The sequence below is a fragment of the Ictidomys tridecemlineatus genome, chromosome 10 (assembly GCF_052094955.1).
Source record: "Ictidomys tridecemlineatus isolate mIctTri1 chromosome 10, mIctTri1.hap1, whole genome shotgun sequence".
Classification (NCBI taxonomy): domain Eukaryota; kingdom Metazoa; phylum Chordata; class Mammalia; order Rodentia; family Sciuridae; genus Ictidomys; species Ictidomys tridecemlineatus.
The window spans coordinates 122,611,448-122,636,014 of NC_135486.1; the positions used below are offsets into that span (position 1 = coordinate 122,611,448).

At 43.4% G+C, this 24,567-nt stretch overlaps 1 protein-coding gene across 4 annotated transcripts in view; it reads right to left on the bottom strand.

Annotated features, from left to right (window-relative positions):
- Tpst1 (tyrosylprotein sulfotransferase 1) overlaps positions 1–24,115 on the bottom strand; it is a 96,623-nt gene extending 72,508 nt beyond the window's left edge. For 2 of the 4 annotated variants that reach the window (XR_013426916.1, XR_013426915.1), the window contains exon 1: positions 23,940–24,115. The gene's annotated coding sequence lies outside the window, so the exon portion shown is untranslated. Of the gene's footprint in view, positions 1–22,948; positions 23,024–23,939 lie in introns of all 4 variants that reach the window. The other 2 variants (XM_078023974.1, XM_078023972.1) reach the window with 2 other exon arrangements.
- Positions 24,116–24,567: the final 452 nt, after the last annotated feature.

Sequence of the window (24,567 nt, forward strand, 5' to 3'; positions counted from 1 at the left end):
AGCCACCTCAATGTTTACAGGAGCACAATTCACAGTAGCTAAATTACGGAATCAACCCAGGTGTTCACCAATAGATGAATGGATTAAGAAACTGTGGCATACATACACAATGGAATTTTACTCAGTAATAACGAAGAATCAAATCATGGCATCTGCCACTAAGTGGAGAACATCATTCTAAGTGAAAACAGCCAAACTCAGAAATTCAAAGGTCGAAGGTTTTCTGTTATATGCAGAAGCTAGAGTAAAATAAAAGAAAGGGGAAGGGAAGAAGAGGGTATCATAATGGAAAGATCGTAATGTAGAAGGAGATCTAGAAGCAGAGTGAAGATACAGGAAGAGGAAGCCACGCAGAAGTATTTTAAAAATCACATTATGTGCATATGTAAATGTACCACAGGAAATGTCACCTTTGGCATAAGTAAAAAGGACCAGGCAAATGTAAAAAAAGGAAGCCTGGCAGAGAGGAGGAAGAAGAATGAGGAAGGGTGAAAAGATGAAGGGAAAGGAGAATCAAGAGCTGCAACCAAATTCCAGGCCCGTGTGAGTTTGCCAACTATTGTGCATAACTATCAAGCTCTCATAAAAATCCCTATGTTTAAAGCAATAAGTTTTCTTAAGTTTTGAGCTGCTCTTAGTAAAATTTTACAAGAACTGGCCTAGGAAACAAAATTTGTTTTTTTATCAAGATAACTATGGATGTCCCCCCCACACACACACCGGTCTTTATTAGGTTTCTGATTGCTAGGAAAACTGAAGAATTAAGGTTTATTTGAACATCTGTTTTTTAATCTTCTGAATTGTCACTTTAAACTCTGGCTAAATATGGTTTATAACTCTGAACGCACATCTATTATTTTACAATATATGTGATATATGGTATTAATTTTATGTCAATATTCTAAAGCTCTTACATAATCTTTTTTAAGTTTTTTTTGCAGTTGTAGATGGACAGCATATCTTTATTATATTTGTTTATTTTTATATGATGCTGAGGCTCGAACCCAGTGCCTCACACGTGCAAGGCAAGCGCTTTGCATCTGAGGTATACCCCCAGCCCTTATTATATAATCTTTAGAAGTCTGATGGTCCTGGCATTAGTCATGATTGTAATCTTAAAATGCTGTGCATGAAATAACTGAATTGTCTTGTCAATTGCTAAGCGCTGGTCAAAATTGTAGCCACAACTCTTCCAACTCTGTATCACCCAGTTATTTTTTTAAAATATAGATGGACACAATATCTTTATTTATTCGTTTATTTTTATGTGGTGCCAAGGATGGAACCCAGTGCCTCACAAATGTGAGACAAGCACTCTACCACTGAGCTACAGCCCCAGCCCTATCACCCAGTTTTGATTCTTCTCTAAAGCATTTACCAGATTCATGGAACAGCCTCTAACAAGTACTCTTAAATACAGCTTTTTGATAAAAATTTAAATTACTATACAAATTGGTTTTCCTTTGATTCTCTTCAGTTAAAAATTGGTTCAAAACCACTATACAACTGAATTTGTTTTGTTCTTATTGATTCTGTTTTATGTTTTCCTTTAAAACTCTGTAACTAGTGTCTTTTAAAAATTATGCAGAAGTACCTCTTCTAACAAAATCATCTTTCCTAGTGGTGTGAAATGGAAGCCATTGCCTACAAGAATAAAATTAAACTTAATGGAATCCAGGCAAGCTTGGCCTACAAGCCACTCCTCCTCAACTCTGCTGTTCAAATGTAGCTAAAAGGGTTGTGACACTGACTCCCAATTGTCAATCACTGTCCTCTAACATGGGACCAGATTAGACCAACAAATGGGACAACAAGGGACAAACAGGATTAGCATTATCTTCAGGGAAACTCTCACAAAGACAAGAGGGAATATAAAAGATCAGAATCAAGAGGGAGTTGCTTGGGTTAGTCCCACCAAAAGGTATATAAAGCCAGGAGGTAATGAAAGGAGCCTGATAAGAACCATCACAAAAGGCTCTGCCAGAACTGTTTGTCTGAGCCTCATCTAACAGACCTGCTACTGGAAAATTCAGACCTTGGGATGTACACATATGGAAATAGTTTTATGGACCAAGAACAACACAAATCTGAGTATGTGATGGTAACTCAGGAAAAAAGGAGATGAAAAACAGAAGCCTTTCAACATTAGGCACCTCCACAGTGAAGACAGAGTTCACAGCTCTGAAAAGGGATCTCTATTCAAGTCAAGACAAGAAAATGACTGCTCCACTGAGCCCAGGTATGATTTTCTCCAGTGGTCCATGCCTGTGGAACCACTTAGAAGAGAAAGGAGCCCCTAAACAAGGGGTCTAATTGGATACTCTCTGGCTTGACTTCCCTTGTGTTCTCACAGTTCACATGGTTCTTTTACTTTTAGGCTTAAGTACCTGGCGTAAGGTGATACTTAACATCTGTTTGGACTGCCAGGCAGCAGGACGGATATCCAACACATCCTACTGTTTTATGTAAACTCCTGTGATACTGGGGAAACACAGGCTCTTACAGACAGCTTGGCCCAGGATGTTCAGAACATGGTGCCAGACATCGCCTGGTTTCTGTCTCCGGGGCCCCTGGACAGCTACCCTACTTTTTTGGCCATGCATTCTCAAATGTCTGGTTACATCGGTTGAAAGCCACGAAATCACAAATGGTAGTCACTCCAGGTTATAAACAGGCCTACAACTAGGCACTAACTAGACCTACTTAAGTTAACAAGAGGGACATTTCACTGCTCTATCAGGCCCCTTAATTATACCCAAATTCAGCTGGAAGAAGTTATAGAGGATAAATGGACTTTTGCCCATCAGTACCCCCTAAAAAGGAGAAGCAAAAGGAAAAAAAGGGGAACTCATTAACCAACGTCACTGCCATATCACCTCACTGAACTTGCCTGAATAACCTCTAATTCTGCTCATCCCCAAGGACAGAGGGTTTAAAGACTAACAGCCCCTTAGGACAGACCAGCCAAAACCAGTGGGGTCCAGGGTGGCCTCCTAAACCACCTCTAATAGACCTTACCCCCTCAGGAGGAGCAATGAACAAAGACAAGGGGGAAACTATGGCCCAGAAACACCAAGCAAACCTTCCAGCATCACCTGTTCTTAACTGACTTACAAAGCAGTGACCACAGAGCTGGGCAACAGGTCAGCAGCTTCCCACTAGCTTTGCTACAGGTAACACCTCTGATGTGTGGGTTATGTCGACAGCAGTTGTCTAGGTTTCAGGGACCTGAAAGCCAATTTTGCTGAAAACCCCAACTCTTCACGTGGGCCTGCAATGTCCCATGGGTGACCAGAATGAGAGGAAAGGCTTGGTATCCCTGTCTTCATGTTGTGTCTTCTTTGTTGTATTAACTTCAGGGTCAGATTCTACTCAGCTTTGCATGCTTGAGAAACATTTTGTCTACAACTATAATATACGGATAGCTTGACCTGGACTGGCATGATCTCCCCCACCCCTCCCTTTAGGCTAACCATGCCTCCCTCCTCTGAGGCACCATGAGTGGAGGCACTAGACCAGAGAGGAGTGAAAAAAGATGGCACCCAAGTCCTGGGAGGAGCTTCCCAGAAGAGACAGGGACGTTCCTTTTCTATACTTCTCTCTTCCACATAGTTCTTCTCTTTATCTGTACCCCTCAACCCACTGGAGTGGACAAGCTGGTTTGCAAGAAAGTTGCTCTCTATTCTTCGACCACTGAAAAAAGCCTTTCTTTCTCCCCAACACTCGTATCTCATACATGGGGTTTTTTATGGGATAAGCCTCCAAATGTGGGTTTGGTAACAATACGTGTCAAACAGATGGATTAAAAGATATATGTGTGTGTATATATATTGTACATATTATATACACAATGAAGCATTATTCAGCCATAAAAAATAAAATCATGTCATCTCATGGATGGGACTAGGGATCATCATGTCAGTAAAATAAGCCAGACATGAACAAATATCACATTTTCTCTCATTTGTGGAATCTTGAACTTAAAATAATTTTTAAAAGACAATCAGAAAGTACTAGAGGACCTACCAGGAAAAGGGCACTAAGAGAAGAGCAAAGATAGCAGGGAGGCAGGATGACATATGAGTGTGTGGAAATGTCACGATGAGACCTGGTTACTTGTACAACTAATATGGGTTAATAATCATATATATATATATATATATATATATATATATATATATATATATATATATATATATATATTTAAGTGAACAGTGAAGGCCATGGAGAAAGTTGATGAGATAGAAATAATAAGCAAAGCAAAGAAGCAGAATGGAAATTTTCTCAAGTCCTAAAGGCACTGGAGGGATTATGGATTAAAAATCAATGGACATTTTCTTTAAAACATCAAAACTGAAAAAAAGAATGCATTACTCTAAATTATACTTTGATAAATATTCTTGTATATACAAAGAACTTTCATACACAATTATTTTCTTAAAATTTTAGAAAAGGAACTGCTGGGTCAAGGAGGATGGGAATATAGAGATTTTAAAGCACTCAATACATATTTGAGTCATCTTCCTCATCCAAATCTGACACCCCCCCCTCAAAAAAATGCTATTGGTTTTGCCTTCAAAATACATCAGAATTTGGTGTTTTCCACCAGGACCACCAACAGGTATCCTCCACTCTACTCCTATCCCTTACAGCCTATTCTCAACTCCAAGCCAGAGGGATCCCTTTAAAACATAAGGATTATGTCAGTCATCAAAGCCTGGGGTGGGGGGCTCTTTCTTGAAAATAGTCTTTAAAAGGATTATTTATTTAAAGACATGCAACACTAAATCTGTGTTGTTTCTCCACCTGTCAAGAAATCCCTAGGGCCTGGGATATGACCCAGTACTCAGTATGGGAAAGAAAGGAAGGATGGGAGGGAGGGAGGGAGGAAGGAAGGGAATAAGAAATCCCTATCTACCTATCTATAGGCATCTACAAAGCAGGACTGACTGAGATCAGGTTGATAGGTCATCACCCAAGCTGGCAGTTTCTTGTTCACAGTGAAGTAACTGAGGATGCACTCCTAACCTTGGAAGTTTTCATAGGGTTCAGATGAGGACAATTCCATTGTTTCTAAGGAATAATATAGGGAAAAGAAAATCCTGTCATGTTTCCAGCCCACGTGGAGTTGTCAAGTGACACAATCAAGTCTTTATTTCTGTGGCATTAATTAAACAAATACTGTCTCCCCTATAATATTAGGGGGTGTGTTCTATATCCCTTTCAAAAGGCTTTGTAAGGGATACCGAAAAGGAACAGAAGAGGACTCTGCTTTCCCCAAAACATTCCCGTTATTTACACTAAGTTCATGGAGCCTGATTGTCTTGCTTTGGATGATTCTTGGACTTGGAGAATCACAGAAGTATGTGGCACCAGTGCTAAAAGAGGCCTCACGTCATCCAGGGTCAGTGCTCTCATTTACAGATGTACAAGCTGAGACCCAACAAGTTTTCCCTCACCTCTTTTCTAAACCTTACCTGTTTGTCAAAGGTCACTTTTTATTTTATTTCATGTATTTTACTTACTCCAATCAATGCATAAAAACCTAACTTGAGCAATAAACATGCCACGTAGATGACTCTGTCCTACAGATGGGACGCAGGCCATGACGGGTCTAGGTGCCTGAAACACAGAAACTTGGTCTACCTCCACCAGGCAGGATGAGCAGACACCAGCAGTATGCACACTGAGCTCCTAGAGGCAGCAGTGCCAACGGGGCTGCAAAGCTTCTCCCTCCAGGTGACACTGCAGAGCTGCTCACACTGTCCTACTGGCTCTTCTCAGACTCTTGTAAAGCAGCTTTTTTTCCTTTTCCTTTGAGCAGTACTAAGGATTGAACTCAGGTTCTCACAAACGCTAGGCATGCACAGAGCCACGTCCAACCCCCTTTTAATTTTTATTTTGAGACAGAGTCTAAGTTGCTGAGGCTGGCCTACAATAACCTCTTGAGTCACTGGGATTATAGCCATGCACCACCACGTCCATGATTTAAGAAGCCCTTTGTTTGATTCAAGAAGAAAGTCAAACCTTTACTCATTCAACCACTGTGTGCATGTAAGTGTCTCTCACTGTATTTCCAGACAAGCAGTACCAATCGTTTCCCTCCTGGAATATTCACAGAGCTGAGGCTGAGCTAGAGAAGAACAACAGAATGTTTGGTTTCATTTCTATTTTTAGGGAAAAGAAAAAGGATTTGAAATCATAATAAACAATCTGAGAAATCACTATTAATAGGACTGCTCTTTCCCAGGAGGCCACATGAAATAGACACCCAAAAACAATGCTTTAGAGGAGAGTGCTGACATTATATTTCTTTACTTAGATCATTACAAATATTTTCCTTTTTCTATTCATTCATTCACTGCAGTACTGGAGATTGAACCCAAGGTCTCACAAATACTAAGCAAGAACTCCACCACTGAATTACACCTCCAGATCCCAATCTTTGTAATTTTTAAAAAAATAATATTTACTTTTTAGTTATAGGTGGACACAATGTCTACATTTTGCTTTATGTGGTACTGAGGATCAAACTCAGTGCCCCAGCATGTTAGGCGAGCACTCTACCACTAAGCTACAACCCCAGCCCCCTAATCTTTATAATTTTTATAAAGTAGATTGCATTTGTAAAATACCATTGGGCCAGGTGTGGTGGTACAAACTTGTAATTGCAGCTATTGAGGAAGCTGAGAAAGGAGGATCATAAATTTGAGGCCAGGAGCAACTTTGCAAGATCCTATCCTAAAATAAAAAGTAAAAAATAAAAAGGGCTGGGAATAGCTCACCCTTGGGATCAATCCCCAGTAATGAGGGAGAGGGAGGGAGGGAGGGAGGGAGAGAGGGAGAGGGAGGAGGAGAGGGGGGGGGGAGAGAGAGAGAGAGAGAGAGAGAGAGAGAGAGAGAGAGAGAGAGAGAAAGAGAGAGAGAGAACACTAGCATTGGTAAACAAATACAGGGATACAGAGGTCAGTGGTCAGCAAGACCCAATACCCCCTATACATCTTGGCCCAGACACGTGGACTCATGAGCACACTTACTTCACCCTACTGGCTGCCTATTCCAGGTACAAAAAGATGCTGGGGAAATGTCCCCAAAAAAGACAAATTACAAAATGCAGTGGCCCACAGCCATTCTTTCCTGGTTGATGATTAGCTGCTTCCCACAGCAATCGTGAGCTTCTTGTGCCTATTCATGATGCCAATCAATATGGCATCAGCTTTGGCTTTGTCTAAAGTCCAGTCTGTTGCTGGTTTGACCATCTACTTCTAGCTTCTAAATAAAAGTAAAAGTAACTGCATCACAACTGAGCCTGCCCGTGAATACCCACAGGTTAATTTGGAGTGACAACTATGCCATTCAGTAGACACCAAACCTGAGACAAATGAACCCATATTGCAAGGTCTCTCCATAGTCTGCTCAGGATCACAGCACGAACACGGGGCACTTTTCCCCAGCACTCTAGGGGCTGGGGCTGGGGCTGGAGCTGGAGCACGAACACGATCTACACACTGACATTCTCTGAAAGTCATCTGGACCATCTTCCTAGAGGAAAAGAACCCGTCAATAAACTTCACAGGGCAAGGAAGACCTGGTGGAATACTACTTCTAGGGGGACCTAATGTCTAGGAAACAAATAGGGCACAGGATGAACTCAATATAAGAGTTTTAGAAGTTCAAGTTAAATGAAATAATATCTGGATTGCTTCAACATGATCAGAGGGCAGGAGTGAGGGGGAGGTTCTGTGAGACGAGACTGCCGAGTCAACTTGGAAGCTAGATGACAAAAGCTGAAGCTCTCAACAGTACCATCTGTTTGTGGAAACATTTGAATTTTTTCATAATAAATAGTTAAAATACAACAAAACAAGATGTTTAAGTTACTAAGTTCTAACCTTCCTAAGCCTGTAAATAAGATCATGGTTGGCCACTCTGTTCCTCTTGTAGATTCTCCAAGCTCACATTTATCACTTGTTTTAAACTGCCCATGACAAAGAATACAAAGAACGCTAACTACTCAAATTATAATCTCCTTCAGTAACTCAAGTTTATGCCACTTCTCTATCAACTTTCTTTGAGAATCAAAAGCAACTAGAAAAGGGAAAAAAGATGGCATTGAATTAACTTAAAAGAAACCTACTAGAGTAAGACCTGAGTTCTGGGCTGGATGCAGGTTTTTCTTAGTCACAGGCACACTACATAAAGTGCTGAGCAGCATCCTTGCTACAGCTGGATCTGGACTGTCCTCCAGGTCTCCTGTGTGAAGGCTTGGTCTCAGGGCAGCATGTTCAGAGGTGGGGCCTTCGGAAAGTGACTGATCATGAGAGCTTGGACCCCATCAGTGGATTAATCCACTGACAGCTGAGGAACTACAGGGGCAGGGGTGGAAACTGCTTGAGGTGGGACACGGCTGGAAGAAGCAGGTCACTGGGAGTGTGCACTGGAAGGGTATTTCTTGTTGCCGGCCCCTCGCTGACCCTCTGCTCCCCAGATGCCCGAACTAAACAGCGTTCCTCTGTCACCCTTTCACCGTGATGATTCTGCTCTGAAGCCAAATGACCATGGACTAAAATCTCATGAACCAAAATAATTCTTTCCTCCTTTAAAAAGTTGTTTTTCTCAGGTATCTGTCACAGTGACAAAAAGATGACAAAAATAGTTCTTGCACCCATGAAATAGGTGAGATGATAATCAAACTCTTTTATAAGTAATTAGAACATAAATCATAAGAGGAAGAAGACAGACTAGGGGAGGTTACAAAAGGAAAAGGAAAACCTGCAAGTCACTTTTCACTGCATGACAATGATGTGGGTCACATGAGAAGGACCTGTAAAGGATGGAGCTATGGCTCCTTCTCCTCCTTCTGGTCACCCAGCACTTGCACACCTGCCCTCTTCAGGACCACTGCACCCATACCAGGCGCCTGGCCCGTCTATGCTGCTCCTGTGCCATACCCCTTCTCCCCTCCACACATGTCTCCCCAGGGCTCCAGTCCCGCTCCCTCTTCCTGCCCCCTGCCCCGCCTTCCCTTTCGCCCCTGTCAGTTGCTCCCTCTTCTGTAGCCTACAGTCACTTGGTAACAATATCTTCGTGGCACATTCACCCACCTTACTAGTTTACTCCACAGACTACAAGACCCTTTAAAGCACCAATTAAAACCCTTTCCTCACCTATGCAGTGGATATCTGCATTCTGGATAAAATAAAAAGCAAGGAAATTACAGATGAATAACCAGCGAAACCTTTTCCTAAACTTCCCTGAAATACGTACACAGTCATCTGAAACAAAGCAAATGCTCAACAAATAAATACTGAAAATGAAACAAGGAACTACAAAAGTAAGCAGAAGCAAAGTAATCTGGAAGCAATGAAACCATTTTGCAATTCCAATCATTATCCCAACAGAATTTGTTTTGAATCAACAAAATAATCATAAAATTCATAGCAGGGAGAAATAGTTTCTCTAAGTATTTGAAAAAAAGTCCAAAAGATAATAAGGTTTTTACAAAAATATTTTAACTGTGGAGATGCTAACAGTAATCAGTGAAAAAAAATACAAAATCCAGAAAAACATGCAATTATGTATACAAAGTCACAATGCTTCAAAAGCAAATACCACAAAACAGTGACAAAAGATTATTTATGGTACCACATTCCCTCACCACACACCCACTGTACCCTGCTTTATCTACAGCCAAACTCCCTCTTGTCTGACCACCCTCAAATCCATCAGCAATCAAGACTGCTTATCCCAAATCTCAGACCTGACCAGAGGCAAAGGAACAACTCTACCTGTAAGTTCTATGGTAAGTCAACCTCAACCAACCCTACAATGCAGATCCCTTCCTACAAAGTCTCACCTGCTCTTCTCTTTCCTCCACTGTCAATGAACAACTTCCTCTTGAATTCCCAAGCTAAGAGCCTGAACCCTCTGCACAGTCAACTAGTAGTGCTACACTCCCCCTGCCTCCTCAGTCCTCCCTGCTTTCCCTACCAGCATGGCATTAATCCTTACCTTCCTGCTTCTCAAAGAGTGACTCCCAACTGCTCTCCCTAACTGAATCTGACTTCCCTGTTTCAGAAGTGATCCGAGTTCATTTATGATCTTTCAAAAATGCAAATAAATTTGGCCATCTCCCTGCTTAAAAGCCTTCAATAGCTTCCTACTTCTCCCAGAAAAAACAACAAAAAATCCTCACTCTAACCTGTAAGACCCTTCAGGATCCAGCCTCTTCCTCCCACTCTCACCTGATGCTCCCTCACCAACCTGAAGCTTCCCTGACCTGCCTGCACCTCCACACTCACTGCACCTCTGCCATCTATGCCACCACTTCTGGGAAGCCCTGCTAACACCTCTCCCTGCCATATGACACAGGAGTCTTTTTTCCTTTTCAGGAATGTACAACACCAGGATATATAATCACAAAAGCATGGAACACAACCCGATCCATCCAGTCGGCAGCCCTCGCTCCACTCCCCTCCCTTCACTCCACTCATCCCTCTTCAATCCTCTTCATTTATAGTTTTTCTTTGTTTTTTTTTTTGGGGGGGGGAGTAACTAGGGATTGAACCCAGGAGTGCTTTACACTCAGCTACATCCCCAACCCCTTTTTTATTTCGAGACAAGGTTTCACTATGTTGCCTTAAACTTGAGATCCTCCTTCCTCAGTCTCCCAAGTCACTGGGATTACAGGTGTGCACTACCATGCCCAGCTTCATTCTACTTCTTACATTTTATGGTTAATTTACCTGTTTTTTCCAGTAAATTGTGACCTCTGGATTAAAAGTGGGAACCTTTAAATGATTCTTGTAATGCACTCTATCAGTCAATTTCATCTGCCTCTACCAATTCAGATGTCCAATGATAAATGAGTCAGAATCTTATTTTTTTTGCAATCACTTAGGCTTGCTGTAAGAAACATAAGTAAAAGAGCCCTGCTGGGGATGTGGCTCAAGTGGTAGCGCACTCGCCTGGCATGTGTGCGGCCTGGGTTCGATTCTCAGCACCACATACAAACAAAGATGTTGTGCCCGCCGAAAACTAAAATAAATAAATAAATAAACAAAATTCTTAAAAAAAAAAAAAGTAAAAGAGACCTTCTGTCCTAGAGTAACTTTACCTATGAGAAAAAGGCCATAAACAACTCAAAGAGGATAAACAACTTGCTTACTGGTTTGATTCTCAGGAAATTATTGGCCCTGCAGGAGCCCATGTCTGACTCTACACAGTGATGATCCCCAGATCAGGCTTGGGGTGAACGTAAAGCCAGGTGTGTTAACACTTAGGGTACAAATGAGGTAAACTTGAGACTACCTACTATTAGCATATGGATTAAAAATGTCAGCTTTTGAACAATATTTTCTCTATAATAACCACCTAATTAGAATGATTTACTCCCATAAATAAGCAGCATGCATATCTGCATACTTTCTGCAAGTCTCTGACCACTTCAGGTAGATAAGACCAAGAATGAGGGCGAGATCTGGTCTTAAGAGATAAAGGTCTAGTCTGGGGATGTAGCTCAGTTGGTAGTGCTTGCCTCACAAGCACAAGGCCCTGGGTTCGATCCTTAGCACCACTAAAAAGTAAAAATTGAAAAAATAAATAAGTTTAAAAAAAGAGAGAGACTAGTTGGGCATGGTGGCCTTCTCCTGTAATCCCAGAGGCTGAGGCAGGAGGACCGTGAGTTCATAGTCAGCCTCAGTAAAGTGAGGCTCTAAGCAACTCACTGAGACCCTATCTCTAAATTTTTGTATTTACAAAATAGGGCTGGGGGGCTGGGGTTGTGGCTCAGTGGTAGAGCACTTGCCTAGCACATGCGAGGCGCTGGACTCCATCCCCAGCACCAAATAAGTAAATAAATAAATGTATTGTGTCTAACTACAACTAAAAAGAAAATATTAAAAATAAATAAATAAATAAATCGAAATAGGGCTGGGGATGTGGCTTGGTGGCCATGTGCCCCCGAGTTCAATCCCTGGTACCAAAAAAGAAAAAGAGATAAAGGTCTAAGCGGAAGACAAGTGGCTCTATACTTTGTGTTTTTATCAATGTGGTTTCACTGGAGCCCACTCACTCCTAGGTAAAGAGGTTCCCACTCTGTTGTGGGAGATTAAACCTCTGACCCAAAATTACTCATAGCTTAACTTCTATGACCTTTTCTATAAAAAACTGGACAGGAAGTCTTTCATCAGAAACCACTATTATAGGGGGCTGGGGCTCAGTGGTAGGTCACTTGCCTAGCACGTGTGAGGTACTGGGTTCAATTCTCTGCACCACATTAAAAAATAAAAAAATAAAGACACATGTCCGTGTACAACTAAAAGAAAAAAAAAAAGAAACCACTCTATAGTAATTTCTATGGGAAAAATCTAATTGCCTTACTATTTTATCTTCTTGCACATTACTGAGGATTTAGCATATAATCATATATTGTCATTTAACTTTTCTAAGGTGGAAACTTCCTTTGGTTCAATAATGAACTGAGTGAAATCCCTGGCAACAGTAACTGAATGTGGAATGTTCTCCTATGTAGCCTTACTCCACATTTCAGTTGAGCACTTACCTAGCATGTAGACAAGTATGATTCATCATCTGACTTCAAAAAACCAGCAGGGAGAGAAAACACGCTATGCACACATGCCATGATGGAATAACAAGGTCAAACAACAAGGGATGCACAAAGACACAGGGGGGTCTCCAGGAAGGGGCACGGCCACAGATCAGAATGAGTCTACGAGAGTGAGCAGTAGTTCCACCACAGGGGCAGTGTTTTGAGCAAAGAAAACAGTGTAACAGGGGCTGGGGTTGGGGTTGGGGCTGGGGCTCAGGGCAGAGCGCTCACCTCGCAAGTATGAAGCACTGGGTTCAATCCTCAGCACCTCGAATAAATAAATAAAATAAAGGGATAATTAAAAAAAAAAACAAAACAGTGTAACAAGAACTCTCAAAGTGGAAAAGAACGGCACACACTGAGGAAAGATTAACTAAAACTAATAAGTAATAGCTTACTTTGGATGTAGGAAGTAAAAGAACAAAAGAGAAACAAGCAGAATCACAGACCTCAGAGCTGTGACCCTTCGATAAACAGGCTAAAATGCTGTGTGTGAAGCCCCTCAGCCACACAGAGGTAAGTAAAGCGGAAGGCACTTCCAGGATGGCAAAGGAAGGACTTCCACAAGTCACTCCTCCATAGAGCAACAAGAAGACTGGCAAAAACGGTCAAGACCAACTTTGTCAGAACTCTGAAAATTGAAGGCTTACAGGAATCCAAGGAATGTTTATACAAGAAAAGCGGCTGACTCTTAGTGAGCAGAGCGAGTTTGTGGCATTTTAATTTGCCTTAGACTCCTCTCCTCAGCTCTGAAGAAGCCTTGAAAACTTTCCAGCAGCCTTGCAAACACCTTAGGAACACCACAGCCCAGTGGCCATGCAAGGTGGCAGAACAGCTCAAGAGCACTCCACAAAAAGCATTCCCAAGACCTGTCACTATCTAACCTACCCAGCCGCTCTCCAGAAGACTGCACTCCAGGCTTTGACCATCTGACGGGCTCAGAGCTCCCTAGATGGCAACAGTCCTATTCCGAGGGCATTTGTTAAAAACAACCAGAGATAACTGTTCAGCTTCACAGCTCAGGCAGCAGCAGTAACAAATGGAGCAAACGATGTAAATTAAAAATTTTTTAAATTTATTTTTAAATTAACAGGAGAATTTGGGGAAGAAGATGTTCGGACAGTGGAGAAAACCCCAACATATTCCTGAGAATCTAGAAGGCATACGCATCCCCAGGAAAGACTTGGGAAGGCTCTGTCTTGCCACTGGCTGACATCCACGTTCTGAACCAGCAAGAAATGAAGGCTGAGCCAGTACAGTAAGGGAGCCACACCACACATGCACACTCAGCAAAGGTCGCATGACCTGCTGTCTCCAGATACATAAGGGAATCTGTCCTACTTCAGTGGGCCACTGGGCTAATAAAGCAGAGACTTCAATAGTTACACAGGAAAAAAACACAGATTTTACAGAATTTGTCCCAGAAAGTCACAAAACAAAGAGCAAAAACAAATTCTGAGAGGGTGAGTGTTTAATTTCCAAAGTACCCATATTTTATACTATTTAAAACACTTGCTTTTCAACAACAAAAAAATGATTAGACCCATAAAGTGATAGGAAAATACAGGGGAGTGGGGAGAGGAAGGCAATACATAGAATCTATCCCTGAGGAGCCCAAACCCTGCATTTACTGGACAAAGACTTTATTGTAAATATATTCAAAGAACTAAATGAGACCACATACAATGAATTAAAGGAAATTACATGGGTGATTTTTCACTAAAGAAACAGAAATTATTTTTTTAAACAAAACTGAAAGAACTAGAAAAGAAAAATTCACTAAAGGGTCTTAACGACAGACTTAGGCTAGGAGGAGGAAGAGGCAGGAAACAAAGACCAATTATCCACACTGAAGAAGAGAAAGAAAAAGAATGAAGAAAAACTAATACACCACACATGCCAATGCATGCAGAAAGGAAGTTTCAGAAGAGGAGAAGGAAACAACAAGAGTTGTGGAAGTAATGGCTGAAAACATCCCAAATGCAACATAAGCACTCATCTCCACATATTAAGTAGGAAAGACAAAGTGATCTACACTTAGACACACAATATTAAAACTGTGAGGAGCAAGGGAAATGAAACTCGTGCATACAAAATTCCTAATAAGATACATAGCTGACTGCTCATCCACAATCAGAGTGGTCAGAAGGTAGTGTCATGGTATGTTCCCAGTGAAGACAGGACCCTCAACCAAGAACCATATGTCCAATGAGACTGTCCTTTGAAAATAAAGGGATCAGACATTCCAATAAACAAAAATTGAGATTTGTCACAAGGAGAGCTGCCTATGAGAAATAACAAAAGGTGTCTTCAGGGCTAAAATGAAAAAGCACTAAACAGTAATTCAAATCCACATTAAGAAATAAGCAGCACCAAGGTAACTACACAGAAAAAAACCAAAGATAGTAAAGTATATTTTTGTTTATAATTCTTCTGAGATGAATTAAAAGAAATCTGTATAAAGCAATAGTTACAGAATTGTTGACGAGTTTATAATGTAGAAGGTATAATTTCAAAGAGGAAGAAATGAGCAGGGCTCTATTAAAGCCAACTTTTTGTACACTATTGAAATTAAGTTGGTATTACTCCAAACTATATTGTTTTAGATTACCAGTTCTAATCACCAGTAAAATTGAAAACTACAGTCAAGGGCCACATAAAACCACTCTGGTCAACAGCAGGCCACAAGGACGACAGTGGCCCCATGAGACTATAATGCAGCTGAAAGATCCCATCACTAGTGACACCACAGTCATCACAGCATATGGTTCAAAGCACTGCCCATGTGTGTGACGTGAGGCATCTGTAAAGAGACCTACCGTATTGCCAGTCATGTGAAAGTATGGCATATATAATTATGTACAGTACACAAAATTCAATAACAACTACGTTAACTGCACATGTATTTACTGCACTTTGATTTGTCCTCGAACTTAAAATTTTAAGGTGCCTCAGAACAGTGTTCACTGTTACACCAGCACAGCCTCCTGCATGCCATGCCTGCCATGTCTCTTGACCACAACACCAGGCTACACTGAGTGACTGTCCTATTATGTCCTGGTCTGTGTAAATACATTGTGATATGTGCACAAGGACAAAATCACCTAATGAAGCATTTCTCAGACTATATCTTTGTCACGGAGCATGACGGCACATGCCTGTAACCCCAGTGACACAGGAGGCTGAGGTAGGAGGATTGCAAATTTAAGACTAGCCTCAGCAAGTTAGTGAGGCCCTAAGAACTTAGCAAGACCCTGTCTCAAAATAATACATTTTTTAAAAGGGTTGGGGACATGGCTCAATGATTAAACAACCCTGGGTTAAATCCCCAGTACCAAAAAAAAAAAGTTCTTTGTCTCTAAGTAATACATGACTGCAAGTAAAAGAAATGATAACTAAAACATATACAGGAAATTAATACAAACAATAGTAATGGAAAAAGAAAAGCAAAAAAGAACATACAACTAGACCTAACAAACATCTATAATAAAACAAATAGTAAAACAGTAGATGCAAATCCTAATATACTAGTAATTACATTAAATGTAAATGGATTAAAAACTTTTAACAGGCAGTGATTGAGAATGGACCAAAAATGAAAAATGAAAAACATGATCCAAATGTATGCTTTCTACAAGACACACTTTAGACTCAAAGACCAAACCATACAGGCTGAAAGCCACGGAGAGCCAAAGGTATGTCATACAAACCGCAACCAAGACACCCTGGACTATCTATAACACACTGGATATGATACACTTGAAAAGAAAATTGTCACTAGAGACAAAAAAGGTACATCTTAGAAGAGGTGAATCTAATAACTGACAAAACCACAAAATAATCATAAATACACATGCAACTAACATTAGAGCCCTAAAATGCACTGTGAAAACTGACAGAATTGAAATGAGAAATAGAGAATTCAGCATTAATAGTCAGAGACTTCAATATTCCACTTCAATAACTAGACAAAATATTACTGAGAAATGGAAGAGATGAACAGCTACAAAGAAACTAGACCTAGCATCTATAAAACCCTCCAGGCAACAAGTGCAGCCTGTGCATTACTTGAAAATGTAGTGAAACATTCTCTAGGATAAATCTTGTGTGAAGGCACAGAATGAGTTCAATCCCCTGTACCAAAATAAACTACAGACCAGTATTTTTTTTTAATATTTATTTTTTAGTTGTAGTGTACCTTTATTTATTTCCATGCGGTGCTGAGGATTAAACCCAGGGCCTTACATGTGCTAGGTGAGCGCTCTACTTCTGAGCCATGACCCCAGCGCCCCCCAGACCAATATTTATAAAAAATAAGTGAAAAATCCTAAATTAAATATCAGCAAACTGACCTAACAACATATATAAAGATTACATATCATGAGGGTGTTTTATCCTAAAAATGCAAGGTTGGTCCAACGTAAGAAAACCAACAAAATACACACTGACAGAAAACACATGATCCTACCTATAGGCAAAGAAAAGGCACTTGACAAAATTCAACACACCCTTTCATAATAAACATGGAGTAAACTAGAAACAGAAGAAAACCTCATCAGCCTAGTAAAATGGACATTTAAGAAAGTGCACAAGCTAGGTGTAGTGGTTCACGTCTGTAATCCCAACAGCTTGGAAGGCTGAGGCAGGAGGACCCCAAGTTCAAAGCTAGCCTCAGCAACTTAGCAAGGCCCTAAGCCTTAGGGAGACATGTCTGAAAAATAAAAAGGGGGGCAGGGGATGTGGCTCAGTAGTTAAGTGCCTCTGGGTTCAATCCTTGGAAAAAAAAAAAAAAAGTACATAGTAATTTCACACTTAATGACCTCCCTGAACAAGAGAAAATATCCATTCACAACTCTGCTATTCAACATTGCATAGGAGGTTCTAGCCAGGGCAAAAAGGCATGAAAAATAAATTAAAAGGCACTCAGTTTGGAATGAAGAAGTATGATCAGAGGGGCTGCAGTTGTGACTCATTGGGAGAGCATTTGCCTGGCAAATGTGTGGCTCTGGGTACAATTCTTAGCCCCACATAAAAATAAATAAATAAAGGTATTGTGCCCATCTATAACTACAAAGAAAATTTTAAAAAGTACAGAGATTGCATAGACTTATATATGTATGTATTATAATTGTATATGAATATATTACAATATAAAGACAACAAAATCTTAATATGGGAACAGTTCTCCAGAGAAAATAAACAAATGGCCAAAAAACACATGAAAATTTGCTCAAACATTAGCCATCTGGGATATTCAAATCAAAACCACAATAAGATTCAGCTTCACACCCACAAGGATGGCTGGAATCAAAATGCCAGATAGTAATAAGCTTTGGTGAGGAGTAGAGAAAATGGACCCTCATACACTGTTAGTGGAAATGTGAAATAGTCCAGTCACGCTGACCTGCAGTCCCTCCCCGTGTAAACCTTTGGGTTCTAGAGCCATCCCATGACTCAACAATGAGGCTACTGCAGAAAGCATACAGAAAGACTTGGGCATGTGCATTCACAGCAGCGCTCTCACAGCAGAGTGGGAAAAAACCAAATACCCAGCAACTGATTAACAGATAAATAAAATGCAGCCTATCCACAAACTGTTCTGTTATTCGCTGATAAATACTTCTGCTCTTCTGGTTCTTTTCCTATTCTTTTCCAGCATTGATGTTCTGATGTTCTTCCCTTGTAAACATGAGGCTTGTTCCTGACTCTTTGCACTATTCTTTCTGCTTGAAAAACTCTTCTAGCTGATCCATCACTGTATGGCTTGCTCTTTGGTGTCTTTCTGATCTTCAACCACGTGTCACCTCTCAAAACAAGTCTCCCCAGTCATCTATCCAAACTATTTAACCAATCACTTATCAACTGTTCTATTTTTTTCTCTGAGAGGGAGGATGAAGGTTTGGCTCAGTGGTAGAGATGTGACTAGCATTAGGGAGGTCCTGGGTCTGATTTTCAGCACCAAGGAGAAAAAGTGTCAAAAATAGACAGGGCTTACCTGCAATGCTTTTCTCTTACATATAAGCAGGTAACTTTTCCTTTTCACCACTGTCTCATCAATCATAGTGCCTAAATATACTTCTTGATTTAGGGAGAAAGAAATGAAATACTGATATATGCTACACTAGGGAAAAAAGCTGTAGACATTATGCTGAGTAAAAGAAGCCAGTAACAAAAGACAACACAGTGTATGATTCCATTAATGACATATCCAGAATAGTTCTTTTTCTTTTTTTTTTTTCCTCGTGTGTGTGTGTGTGTGTGTGTGTGTGTGTGTTGCTGGGGATTGAACCCAGGGCCTTAAGCACACAAGGCAAGCACTCTACCAACTGAGCTATATCCCCAGCCTTAGTTATTTCTATTCTATAATATAAATCTAAAGAGACATAAAATAGATTAGTGATTTCCTAAGGACAGAAGAGATGGGTGGGAGCACTGAAGATGATGGTTAAGAAGTGTATGGTATATTTGCAAGGCGCAGTGGCACATGCCTATAATTAATCCCAGAAGCTCAGGAGGCTGAGGCAGGAGGATCGCCAATTCAAAACCAGCCTCAGCAAAGGCAAGGCACTAAGCAACTCAGTGAGACCCTGACTCTAAATAAAATACAATAAGGCTGGAGATGTGGCTCAGTGGTTAAGTATCCCTGGGTCCAATCCCCAGTACCATCAAAAAAAAAAAAAAGAAAGAAAGAAATGAGGGGCTGGGTTGTGGTTCAGTGGCAGAGCACTTGTCAAGCACTTGTGAGACACTGAGTTCCTCAGCACCACATAAAAATAAATAAATAGGGCTGGAGTTGTGGCTCAGTGGTAGAGCACTTGCCTAGCACGTGCAAGGCCCTGGGTTTGATCCTCAACACCACATATAAATAAATAAATAAATAGAATAAAGATACTGTGTCCAACTAAAAAATAAATAATTTTTAAAATAAATAAATGAATGAATAAAGGTATTGTGTCCATCTACAACTAAAAATAAAATAAAATAAAAACGAGCAGCACGATCAGATCACTCTTTAAAAATGGAACAAGTCCTAAGAGTAGTGTGAAAGATGAACCAGAGTTCAGGACCCAGCAGCTAACTGCTCAGGAAGCATATAACCAAGACCTGAACTAATCTCTGCCAATGAGAAAACAATGTAAGGTAGCAGCAAGAGGAAGTAGGGCAGACATAACTTCGGAGTATGGAGGATGGCCATGAGATTCCAAGGTGAAGGCCTTAAACAGGAGGAAAGCTTCCGGTGTGTGCTTAAGAGGCCCATGGGTAGAGTTAAGGAAGGAAAAGATGACCATGTTTGAAGAACCAATCATCCATGTATGGGGATCCAGTAGAGGGATGAAAACTGGGCCCTGAACTTCAAGGAAAATGGGGACTGCACAAATATCTTTTAAAATCTTAAACACAAGTGCAATTTAAAGCCACAAATGTGTGATCTCACAAGGAAGGCAGAGAAAACAGAAATGGGCAAAAATGAAACACTAGCCATGAGGTAGGAGGATCACAAGTTCAAAGCCAGCCTCAGCAAAATTGAGGCACTGAGCAACTCAGTGAGACCCTGTCTCTAAATAAAATACAAAATAGGGCTGGGGTTGGGGCTCACTGGTTGAGTGCCCCTGAGTTCAATCCCCAGTATCAAAAAAAAAAGAGAGAGGAGGAGGAGGAGGAAGGAAGAGGTGGAGGAGGAGGAGGAGGATGAAGAGGAGGAGGAAGGAGGAGGAAGGAGGAGGAGGGAGGAGAAAGAGGAGGAGGGAGGAAGAGAGGGAGGAGGAGAAAGAAAGAGGAAGAGGAGAAGGAGGAAGGAAGAGGAGGAGAAGGAGGAGGGAGGAGGAGGAGGAGGAGGAGGAAGGAGGAGGAGGAAGGAGGAGGAGGAGGAAGGAAGAGGAGGTAGGAAGAGGAAGGAGGAGGAGGGAGGAGAAAGAGGAGGAGGGAGGAAGAGAGGGAGGAGGAGGAAGGAAGAGGAAGAGGAGGAGGAAGGAAGAGGAGGAGAAGGAGGAGGAGGAAGGAGGAGAAGGAGGAGGAGGAGGAAGGAAGAGGAAGGAGGAGAGGAAGAAAGAGGAGGTAGGAAGAGGAAGGAGGAGGAGGGAGGAGAAAGAGGAGGAGGGAGGAAGAGAGGGAGGAGGAGGAAGAAAGAGGAAGAGGAGAAGGAGGAAGGAAGAGGAGGAGAAGGAAGAGGAGGAGAAGGAGGAGGGGAAGGAGGAAGGAGGAGGAGGAAGGAGGAGGAGGAGGGAGGAGGAAGGAGGAGGAGGAAGGAGGAAGGAAGAGGAGGTAGGAAGAGGAAGGAGGAGGAGGGAGGAGAAAGAGGAGGAGGGAGGAAGAGAGGGAGGAGGAGGAAGGAAGAGGAAGAGGAGGAGGAGGAAGGAGGAGAAGGAGGAGGAGGAGGAAGGAGGAAGGAGGAGGAGGAGGAAGGAGGAGGAGGAAGGAAGAGGAGGTAGGAAGAGGAAGGAGGAGGAGGGAGGAGAAAGAGGAGGAGGGAGGAAGAGAGGGAGGAGGAGGAGGAGGAGGAGGAAGGAGGAGGAGGAAGGAAGAGGAGGTAGGAAGAGGAAGGAAGAGGAGGGAGGAGAAAGAGGAGGAGGGAGGAAGAGAGGGAGGAGGAGGAAGGAAAAGGAAGAGGAGGAGGAGGAAGGAAGGAAGAGGAGGAGAAGGAGGAGGAGGAAGGAGAAGGAGGAGGAGGAGGAAGGAGGAGGAGGAAGGAAGAGGAGGAGGAGGAAGAGGAAGAAGAGGAGGAGGAAGAAGAGGAGGATGAGGAAGAAGAGGAGGAGGAGGAAGAGAAGGAGGGGAGGGGGAGGAAGAAGAGGAGGAGGAGGAGGAGGAAGAGAAGGAGGGGAGGGGGAGGAGAAGGAAGAGAAGGAGGGGAGGGGGAGGAAGAAGAAGAGGAGGAGGAGGAGGAAGAGAAGGAGGGGAGGGGGAGGAGAAGGAGGAGGAGGAAGGAAGAGGAGAAGGAAGAGGAGGAGGAGGAAAGAGAAGGAGGAGGAGGAGAAGGAAAAGGAGGAGGAAGAGAAGGAAAAGGAGGAGGAGGAAAGAGGAGGAGAAGGAGGAGGAGGAGAAGGAAGAGGAGGAGGAGGAAAGAGAAGGAGGAGGAGGAAGAAGAAGGAGGAGTTGTAGGAAGGACAAGGAGGAGGAAGATGAGGAGAGGGGAAGGAGGAAGAAGAAGAGGAGGAGGAGGAAGAAGAAAGGAAGAAGACAAAAAGAGGGAAGCAGCAAGGGAAGGTTTGTTTTGTTTTGGAAGGTGGAAACCTGAGCATGTATACATGCTGAGAAAAAGGACTACATGGGCAAAGACCAAAGATGTCAGCCTTGAAGAAAAAAGAACAGAAATGAGATGAGTACAGGTACCGACAGATCCTTGAGAGGCCAGACCAATGCCCACTATCTCTTCCATGAAGCAGAAGGTCAAACAAGCAGTAAGAAAGCAAGAGTGAGAGAAGAGTAGCAATGCAGGCTTTAGTACATCAGAGTGACCCAAGAGGTGATTCCAAGGATCTCCAGTGCAAGTGAAGTTGGACTGGGAAGTTTAGAAGGGCACCTAGAGCACTGTTACATGATTTTCTCCAGTCTACCCTGGAGCCTCGAAGCAGGAAAAGTTGATTCAGGCTTGACACCATCACAGCAAATGTGGTGAGAACAGCACAAGGCCCAAAACAATGCTTTGATAATTTTAAAGTCAAATTTATTTTGCTCTTTTGAAAAACTGTTATTCTCGGACAGACAGTATTGCGAAAGTAGGAGAGAGACACGTGGAAGGTTCCTCTTAACCCTTACAGAACTTGTGACAACTTTCACTCTTAAGCCTATCTGATCCCTTCAGCAGCTGATTCCAAGCCTGAGTTCATCTGGCTTTTTTAAAATTTGTTTCAATTATTATACATGACAGTAGAATGCATTTTGACACTTCATACATAAATTGAGTATAACTTCCCATTCATCTTATTGTTCATCTAGTTACATAGGTCATGTAATTATACATGCACACAGAGTACTGATGTCTGATTCATTTTACTACCATTCCTCCTCTGGCTTTTAAAGGGTGAAAATTCACTGCAGCTCCCTGAATTTGCCAACTAATAAATAAACAAGTCAACAGGATTACAGAAAAATACTGCTTCAGCCAGGAGGTAGGGGCTCTTTCTTCCCTAAAACAAAGGTTTGCTAAACTGTTTAGATGAAGGGGGAGGATGTGATTATATCACAAAGCTCCTTGAACAGCAATCTAAGAATTTTTTACAAAGGCAATTAACATAAAACAATATAAGCCACAAAGATAGCAGAACTGAGTTTGTTTTGAATAAATGCATTATGTAGTTGACAGTGAAATCCCTTCATTCATCCTTCCATCTCCCATACCTCTCTTATGGTAGAAGAGTCAAAAATCCCTCTGGTTACTGGATTTCTGGCACCATCCGGAAAGCACAAAAAGGCCTAGAAAGAGGCAGAGGCTGATGGTGTGAACATTCATCGTGTGCCAAACTTACTGTGTGGCAGGCCCAGAGCTGGGCACCTTACATATTCTAGGTGCAGGTAATTTAATGACGAACTGCCTGCTGAGTCTATGGATCTGGCATGCTGAGAAGAGTAGGAAAGTGACCCAAGATTTAAGTGGAAAGGAAGGAAGAAGTTAGAAACGTGGATGATAAATTGGAAAATGAAGACATCTGGGAGCCAAAAGGCAAGACCCAGGGGCACCTTGTTGGGGACCGGCAACTGAAATGCACCCCCCCACACACACTAGGTCGCGGGGAGACTGAAATGCAAAGGTGTAAGATGAAAAGGCTAGGCATGGAATGGGAGCCACTGAAACACGAAGGGGACAGAAGGCACACATGAAGGCTAGGGATGGGGCCCTGGGTGAGGACGGCTGAAACGCAGGGGCAGGCAGGAAGGCTAGGATGGGACGTGTGAAACGCTCGGGGAGCACAGGGAGCAGGCGGGAAGTCTAGGGAAGAGGCTGACTCTAATGCAAAGGAAGCTAGGTGCTAGGATGACCGAAAGGCAGAAGGAGCTTTGCGGGAAGGCTAGGGTGGGGGTGGGACGACTGAAATGCTAGGGGGCGCGGCAGGAAGGCCGGGACGGACGCGAGCAGGGCGGCTGCAACGAAGCCCAGCGAGGGGCGTGCAAACGCGGCTCCCTGCCCGGCGCGGAAGCGAGAAGCCCCGAAGGGATGCGGGGCTGGGACGCCGCGGCACTTAGGGAGGGCAGGGGAAGAGAAGGAGGGGAAAAGGACAGGCAGGGAGGGCAGCGCAGGGCAGCACAGGGCAGCGCAGGGCACCGCAGGTCGGGGCAGGCCGGGGCAGGCCGGGGCGCGCCGGGCGGCGGGCGGCAGCAGCAGCCCCCTTACCTGCGACCAGCGAGGAGCCGCCGCGCCGCCGCGCCGGCATGCTGAGCCCAGACACTTCCCCCACCGCCTTAGGTGGGCGCCATCGCGTTGGCCCGGGAGCCCGCCCTCGCCGCCGAGCGCCGCCGAGCGCCGCCGCCGCCGCCGCCAGCCCGGGCCGGCCCCGGGAGACGCGCTGCCGCGACCCGCACCGCGGCCGCCTCAGCAGCGACTCCCGAGGTCGTCGCCCCAGCGCGCGCCGGGAGGCAGCGGCCTCTCACGCGCGCCGCGATTGGCTGCCGGGGGCCCGGCCGCGCTCCGTGTGGGCCTCTCTGATTCGCTGGCTCTGGAGGACCACCTTCGGAGGCGGGGCTTGGGTCAGAACGCCAAGGGGCGGGGTCCCACGTCCTGCGCGTGCGCACCCGAGGGCCACGGCCGCCACCTGCCAGCGGTCTGTCACCCGATCGGCAGCACGCGTGGCCAACCGCAGGGCAGTAGCCCTGCTCGCCCACGTGCAGGCCCGAATGTCCCCGGCTGCAGGACGCGGGACGGAACTAGAGGTACTCCGCACCTCCTCCGCCCACAGCTCCCGCAAGCGTCAGATTCGCCGCGTTCCACTCCCACAGACTGTCAACGAGTAACGTCTGTCCCG